The sequence below is a fragment of the Diceros bicornis genome, chromosome 14 (genome assembly GCF_020826845.1).
Source record: "Diceros bicornis minor isolate mBicDic1 chromosome 14, mDicBic1.mat.cur, whole genome shotgun sequence".
Taxonomy (NCBI): domain Eukaryota; kingdom Metazoa; phylum Chordata; class Mammalia; order Perissodactyla; family Rhinocerotidae; genus Diceros; species Diceros bicornis.
In genome coordinates, this window is record NC_080753.1 from 11,261,033 (window position 1) to 11,269,899 (window position 8,867).

At 42.9% G+C, this 8,867-nt stretch overlaps 1 pseudogene; it reads left to right on the top strand.

Moving 5' to 3' along the window:
• Positions 1-237: 237 nt before the first annotated feature.
• On the top strand, positions 238-2,636 carry LOC131414228 (serine/threonine-protein kinase MARK2-like; annotated as a pseudogene).
• The last annotated feature ends 6,231 nt before the right edge of the window (positions 2,637-8,867 follow it).

Here is an 8,867-nt window from a genome sequence, read left to right on the forward strand (position 1 = left end):
ATTTTTTTCTCTATTCTTTTTTCTTTGTTCTTTTTCTCATTTTTTATTTATTATTTTATTTTAAAAACTTAGTTTGCTGGTAGTTTTTTTTGTTCTTTTGTTTTTTTGTTTTGGTCTGGCATTCTTTTGATTCCATTGTAAAGATCAGTTCATCAGGTGGGCTTTGAAAGTGATTTTCTTTTGTGGTGGTTCGGGTCAAGTTTCTTCCCAGCTTTTCCAGATTTTAAGCTGACTTTGGGTCATCTTGACTCAAAGCCCGGCAGTAAGTTTCATATGCTGCAGTGCCTCTCAGCCTCCATATCTACTGAGGAAAAGACCCATATTGGCAGCTACCGGAGCCTTAAGAACACTGCTGAGGGTAACCTCATCAAGGGTAATTTTGCCAAGGTGAAGTTGGCCCAGCATGTTCTGACTGGGAAAGAGGTAGCTTTGAAGATCATTGACAAGACTCAGCAGAACTCAGCCTCCAGAAACTATCCCATAAAGTAAGAATCATGAAGGCTTTGAATCATCCAGACACAGGGAAATTATTTGAGGTGTTGGAGACTGAGGAAGCACTCTACCTTGTCATTGAGTATGCTGGTGGAGGAGAGGTGTTTGAGTACCTACTGGCTCACGGCAATAGGACAGAAAAAGAGACCTGAGCCAAATTCCACCAGATAGTGTCTACTGTGCAGTACTGTCACCAGAAGTCTATTGTTCATAGACACTTAAAGGCAGAAAACCTGCTCTTGGATGCTAACATGAACATCAAGATTGTAGATTTTGTCTTTAGCAAGAAATTCACCTTTGGCAACAAGTTGCCACTCCTGTGGCCGTCCCCGTTATGGTTCCTCAGAACTCTTCCAGGGCCAAAAGTAGGATGCTGCACTCCCGGCAGATATGTGTTGCTTCGAAGTCATCATATATACACTGGTCAGCAGATCCCTGCCTTTTGATGGACAGAATTTCAAGAAGCTACAAGAGCCAGTACTGAACAGAAAAATACCATATTCCATTCTGCATGTCAATGGAGTGGGAAAAGCTGCTCTAGAAATTTCTTGTTCTCAATCCCAGCAAAAGAGGCACTTTAGAGCAAATCACGAAAGATCCATAGATGAATGTGGGTCATGAAAATGAGGAACTAAAGACTTACATGGAGCCACTTCTTGACTACAAGCACCCCGGGCAGACTGAGTTGATGGTGTCCATGGGTTATACATAGGGAGATATCCAGGACTGGCTGAGGAGCCAGAAGTACAAGAAGATGGTGGCCGCTATTCCGCTCCTGGGCTATAGGAGATCTGAACCGGAGGACTGCCATCACCCTGAAGCTCACTCCTTCCCATCCCACGAGGTACAGTAGAGTGTCTCTGCCAACTCCAAGCATCGGAATTTCAGCCGGCCTACTGTTCTCACTTCTACTTCCTACTCTGAGACTACTCAGAGTAGTAATGTAGAAAATAAGCGGTCTGAAGAGTCTGGATGGAAGGCCAGGAGCACAGCCAGTGTACCTACCAGTCCCCTACCCAGCCTGGAGGAGGAGAAGACCACCTCTCTTCCCTCTAGGGACAGTGACCTTTCCACTAGCACAAATCAAAGCAGGAAATCCCTGCTTTTGGAGAGGGTCAGCCTTGGCCAGACCTCCAGCCAGAACAGCAAAGGCAGCCTAGCTGTGCCAGGGTCTGAGGCTTCCATGGCTTCTGCTGCCCCCACAGTCCCCCAGGCCCAGCCCACCTGCACCAGCCTCATGCAGCCTAGCCAGGCCTCTGGGCTGGGGCCCCGTGGGTGCCCCTGTGCCTCCCCTTCCACCACATCAGCAGCAGTGATAGAGGCCCAGGTGGAACCAACTTCCACGTGGGTATTTTCAAAGGAAACTCTTTCCACGCTTGGCAGCTGGGACAGGTGCGTGACCAGCAGGGTTTGCCCTATGGTGCGACCCCCGCCTCTCCCTCTGGCAACAGCCAGGGCTGGCAGGGGGCCATTGGGAGCTTCTTCAACAAGTTAAGCTTCAAGTTTGGACACAGAAATCTGTGTTTCAGGTTTGCCAGAAGGAACCTGAAGGAACCTGAAAGCAAACACTGATTGGAGATGCTCCAACCTCACATCATGGGCAGCCAAGACAGTGATAAAAAAGAATTTCCAGAGGCTAGCTGTGCTCACTACACTTTACGTGGAATATGAAGATCACCAGCTCTTGGAGCCCAATGAAAAGATGTGGGAGATCGGCCAGGTGCTGGAAGCAGACAGCTGCCAGTGCGAGCTGAAACAGAAATGTGTGCAGCTGTGCATGCATGGTGCACGGGGCCAAGAGGACCTCCTGCAGTGGAAGAGGTGTGAAAACTGCCACGGAGGTCTCTCAACCCGGTTCAATTTAAGTGAGTATCAGCATCGCCATAGCCTTGAAAAGCATTGCTTCCAAAATAACCAAGAACGTCAGCTTTCTAAGGCTGCCATGGGCCACCTCCGAGACAAGAGGAGGCCTAGCTGCCTGCTGGCCACTCCACCCCGACCTGAGTGAAGTCGCAGCAACTAAACAACTGGTGTGTTTCCCCTGGTGTGCTCTCCCCACGTTGGCCCCCCTCCCCTGCACTCCCACTGCCCTTCTCCCTCTTTTCTTCTGTGTTTGTCCCAGAAGGGGAGATGGTTCTTCGTGACAAAATGATTCACCTAGTCATTGCCAGAGAAAAGGGTCTCCTACTTCCTCAGAAGAAAGGAGGCACAGGGATAAGAAATATCTCCATAATATCACAGTGTCTTGCCTTTTACCACTTCACCATTTGCCCACACAGCTGCTCTCCACTGAAGAACGTTTGGCACGGAAGTGTGGGATGAAGATCATGCCCGTCCTCTGAAGATGAATTCTGAACTTACATTATAATTCAAAATGTGAAATCACAATACGCAAGGATTTTGAGTAGCTGTTTGTGTATCTAAAGATTTCCAGCATGCTCTGCTCATGACAAAATCAGCCCCCTTTTTTTCCTCTCTTAAAAACTGTCGGACCTTGTGTTAGAGACCACAAAATCTCTTCAGTCTATTTCTGCCGCTTACGCAAGAAGCCAATAATCTCTGAGGAGCCAGGGGCATGAAATGTTCCATTTTCCATTTCATTCTAGAAGGCTTTTGTGCTCAGATCAAGCCCTTTGTGTCCCTGGATGAATTTTTAACCCCATGCACCACTTTTGATGATTTCTGCTTGAGGGTGAAGTGCTGTAAAAGAGAGAATTGCTCCCACGAAATGGAGTGACGAGTAGCTACAGCAGTAGAAATTTTGTTTTTGCTTCTAGTTATGTTCCCTTCTGCCATGAGAGCTAAGGGCCACTAAAGTGCAATGAGATGTCACATGGCAACCGTTCCTTCACAGGAAAGGAATTTGTCCCAGCTTGCATAGAAGTTTGCCATTCCTTTCTCTCTTCTCTTTTTATCTTTCATTTTTTTTATTTTTATTTTTTGCTGAGGAAGATTCACCCTGAGCTAACATCCATTGACTATCTTCCTCTTTTTTTCCTTTTTCCTATTAGCTGCCACCACAGCATGGCCACTAATAGAAGAGTCGTGTAGGTCCTCACCGGGGGTCCGAACCCAGGCCACCGAAGCAGAGTGTGCTGAACTTAACCACTAGGCCCCCAGGGCTGGCCCGCTCTCTTCTCTTTTTAAAAGTGGAGAATGGAGCCTCTTGGAAATATGGAATCATTTCTGTATGATGATACAGAATCTAAGATGATAGGGCTCTATTACCAGAATGGTCTGCTTTTGAATGTGTTTCTAACGTCAGATTTCCTACTCAGAGCCAGGAATTTTCTATTTCTCTTCTACCAAGTTTTCCTGGGTGAGTTTTTGACCCTTGCTGTTTGGCTAAATTTTCTGTTCTCATGAAAGATACAAGGTTAGCAAATTGCTGTTGCTCAAGTTGATTTTTTTTAAAGATATTTAAAATCCATTATCACTTTTTATAAACTGTCATCTCTGTCCCATTTCAACTCCTGAACTACTCCATGCTTCCCATAAATGACGTGTCTTTCTGTACCATAGTTCTTTCTTTATTACAAGATACTTGCTAAGAAAGTATTTGTTGTTGTCGTCGTTAAACGTCCCAACCAAAATAGAGCTGCTTAAGTGGAACTTTATTTTGCACTGAGGAGGGAAATCTTAGGGGTAAATGTTCCCAGGAGGGAGCTTGCAAGTACCTGTTGTGCTGGGTAGGAAGCCCCAGACAGAGATGGAAAAGGCACAATTGCAGTTGGCATCATCAAATCTACATCTAGTCATGAAATTTAGAGATGCTCATTCTCATGTGTGGAATTTAGTTGCAAAAATCTTCAGACTGAGATTCATTTATAGATGGCCTCCCATCGAGGGGCCTCCCATTTCTATTCTTCTTCTCAATGGAAGAGTCTAAAGACATCTAAAAGAGTGTTCTGCCTAAAGCAATTGTTGGAAAACACATGATTTCATTTTGGCTTTTCTGGTACTTAAGACTACTTCATATTCCATGTCTATGTCCCTTCTGCCCTAGGCTCAGAAGTCATCATATTATCACTAATGCATGATAGAGTGAAAAGAGAAAAGAACTGGGAATTGGGAAACTTGAGTTCTGGTCCTAGTTTTCCAACTTTGTGACTTCAGACAAGTCAATTGTAATACATTTAGGCCTAATATTAGTTGTGAAGATAAATGAAAATAATCGAACCTCTACATCAAGTACAGTAACTAAATAGGTGCTTAATAGATGCAATCTATCTTAGTGTTGACTATATGCCACAGGCATTCTTGCAGCTCTGTGTGGTCATGTGACTAAGTTCTGTCCAATGGGATGTGGTCAGAAGTGATGTGGCCATTTATAGGTTGTGCTCACAGAGGGAGAGAACATGTCCTCTCTTGTCCCCTTCCTCGATTCTGCTTCTTGGACTGTGGACATGGTAGCAAGTCCTCTTAGACCATGTAGATAAGGGCAATATGCTAGGGACGGCAGACCAACAAGATGACTTGGTGGAGCAGATTCTTCACACCAGCCCTGGATCATTCATGGCTAGACTGTTATAAGACAGAGAAATAAATTTCTAGCTTAGTTTAGAAATCTATTATATCCTACTGAATCTATATTCTATCTAATAAACATCAAGTTAACTACTAAAATATTCAGTTTGTCAATATACAAATAATACTAATTATTCTTTTATATGAACCATACTATATTTTTATATGAAGTGCCACAATAAATGTGCATATTTTCAATACAGGTCATTATTTTATTTAGTTTGCGTATGACACTAAACACATTTTCTGTGTCCACTGTAGTACCTATAGCTTGTTATTCATGTTATCTCATATACACACACACACATACACCCACATCGTAGAGTATCACACATATATGCATCAAAATGTAAAATAGCTTATATATAGTCTTATCTTTCTCTATTTGATACCATACAACCCCCATGTAAGACAATTAAAGTGTGCAATTAACTTAAGTTACTATAAATTATAAACATTATTTGAGATATTACTTCATTACAGGGAGCTGATGTTTAAAAACTTCATTAGGATTAGAGATTTGTTTAAGCCAAGTTTATTTTATGTCACTTTCCAACAGTCTAACTTCTTTTTGGCCACATAATGTAGGCTTGGCATCTTACCAATTTCCCAACCCATAGTTAGCTCACAAACTCAGAGTGTCTTGCATGAAGAAAGATTAGATATCTTTGAGAAAGTACACTGCAAGACCATCATAAGAGGAAGACAGAAGAGAGATGAATGAGAAGGGAAAATCAGAGAGATTCATAGCATAAGGAGTTGATCAGCCATTGCTGGCTTTGAAGATGAAGGGGGTCATGAGCCAGAAAATGCAGGTGGCCTCTAGAAGCTGAAAATGACCCCTGGATGAAAGCCAGCAAGCAAGTGGGGGACCTCAGTCCAATAAATGTGTGGAACTAAATTCTATCAACAACTGGATTGAGCCTGGAAGCAACATCTTTATTTTAGCCTGGTGAGACCCCTGTTGGAATTCTAACTTACTGAACTGTAAGATAATAAGTGGGCATTGTTTGAAGGCTCTAAATATGTAGTAATTTGTCACATCAGCATGAGAAAACTGATACCGATACCCAGAACACTTTTGTGGTTCACCAGTCATGGTGGGCTTAAGGGGAGTTGAGGTTAGGTGGTACACGGAATTTTGGCTCAAGACCATGTCACAGTGGGCCTATCAGATGTGAAAACACAGCCTTCCCATTGTTCATTGTATTCCCTAAGCATATTATTGCATTAGACATACTCAGCTAATTTCCAGAACTGTATGAAGACTATCATGGGAGAAGAGTCTAGAGTCTACCAAACTATAAGCCAAAGAAATACTGTATCCCTAGGAAATCATAGAGATTAGATGCACTATCAAAGACTTGAAAGATAGAGATGTGGCTATCCTTATCAAAGGCTTATTTACCTTACCTGTTGCACTTGGGCCTTCGAGAAGAAGGGTTATGAAAGAAAGCTTAATAAAGTGATGACTCCATGGAAGACATAGTCTTTTTACTAGAGCAAATCGACACAGCCTCTGGTACTCGATATGGCACTTTGATCTGGAAAATACATCCCTCTCCCCCTCATTTCAATAATTGGACCAGAGACAGCAGTACACCTTCAGGGTCAAGAGGAATGGGATCTGTTAGCACGACTCCCAGATGTAATCGTTGCTCCAGTTTCTTAGCTCTCGTTTCAGGAGAGCACTTAAATCAGGTGATAAATGAACCCTTGATAATGAGCCCTTTAATTGAATTGTACTCTATTCCGTTATCCTATTTTATGTTGTATAGCACCTGGATTGATGAAATCTACTTGGCTCACATGATGCAGTTACTGGCACATATCCGGATTAGCCTGTGTGAAGAATTTTCCAGATTTAAATATATGACATTGGGCTATAAGTAGAGCATTTGAGCTTCCAGAAAGTTTGATATAACTTTCAATCAGATTTTTCACCTGCGATTATTCCCTTTATTAGGAAAACATGGAAATTCATACGAAATCTGTTGAAGGATAATGTTGTTTATTTTTCCAATATTCTGATGGCAATATTCTTATTTGCAATATTCTGATTGCACTAACTTCTTTCTATAGTAAGATAAGTAAACCTTACTTTATTTTACATCCCTACATCATGTCTGTGTCTGCTTTCACCATCAATCTGAAATGACTATTAATGTTTGCTAATATGGTTCGTAGCTCAACACCCATGTTCCTTCATAAAGTTGAACAAGCCACTACCACTGCTAAGTGCCTAAATTTCCAGCAGCAGCACCCAACCGTGACACACCCACCCCCCCCACCTCTGCCCTGCCAAAATGCAGCTGCGTACTATGGAGGACTGGCAGCCAACTGATGTCAGGTTGAGTATAATGGACACCTTCCGTCATGGATAAGAAAGCACTTTGCCTCTCCTGAATGGAACACACACTTGGATATAGATCCAAGGCCTTCCTGACCACCACACTTCTGAAAGTTTCCTCCCGTCAGATACATCCATGTAGGCCTTGGATTCAGAAGTGACCAATGTAAAGAAGTGGCTACCTTTGGAGGAAGTGATCGGTGGCAGGTGGCATGGTGCACTGCTCCGAGCTCCCCTTTAAGACTAAAGCACTCATGTCGAAGTTGCCAGGAAGTTGCTGCTGAGAGCTCTCAGTTGAGTCTGTCTCTAAGCATTGCCCTTGGAGGGCAGCCAGAGGGAGCTGCCTCTGGCCCCTCCCCAGAGACAGCTTGTATGCAATGATTGGTCGATTCTAGAGGTCTAAACTCTTGGTCTAAATTTGGGACAACTTAAATGTCCAGAGCTCCCTAAGGGATTGACGGAGGCCTCTGTTACAATTTTATGACAGTTCAACTTCTCCTTCCACCCAGTGTTTCTTCCTCACTCTCTTATAGGTGTTGTTCCTGAGAGTATTCTTGATCATCTTCCTCCATAGAAGTCTCTGCCTCAGGGCCTGTGCCCTCAGTAACCTGACAAGGCATCTGGTTAGTACAGTGGTGGTGTACAGTGTTTTGGGGGAAGTAGTGTTGGAATTTCTAGCATCTAGTCCCAGGCATTTGTTGGGATTTTAACATTCATCTTTATTAATTTCATTCTGAATGTGTACAAGAGGCGTTCTGGATCAGAGACAGATTTAGTATTTATTACCTTTTAATTAATAAGTGTGTGATTCCCCCTCACCTCAGTTCTTACCCCTGAGGTGATGTGATAAAAGCCAGATGGAAAAATCTCCTGCATATGCAGCTGGACACTCACTCCATTGGTGAGGGACAGAGAAAAATTGATTCTTTCCTTACATACAGGACAGCTGCCTCCTCTTTCCTCTCCTGGAATGAGGGAGAAAAACCTTTGCTCTGTGTAGATGGGATGGAAAGGATCCTAGGTTCTCACTCTAACCTTTTGGAATGTACACACTTCTTTCCAGGGGCCCCATAAGCCTTGTGTATCTCTCTGGCTTTTTATGACATACAGATGTCTCCAAGGTTCTGGCTCTCATTTTCTCTTGAAATGTAAACACATACCTTCAGAGTTAGGTAAATCTCTCTGGAATCCTCTCACCATCTTTTTCCAAGGTCCCAAGTTTTCAGCGAAATTTATTCAGAAAGCCCAAATGGTGCAGAAACACAAAAATATTTTCTCTACATCCCACAGCATCACAGTTGTTGATTAGAAGCATTGACGTTTTCATTAAAGAAGCTTGTGTGATGTGGTTGAACTATGTAGTTTCAGACTCTGCCTTTTTGAGAATTCTGGAGATTCTATGAACTACTTCATATTCTATAATAAATTCCTTTTCTGCTTAAACTAACCAAAGTAGATTTTTTTTTGCATTTGCAACCAAAATTCCCAGCTGATAAAG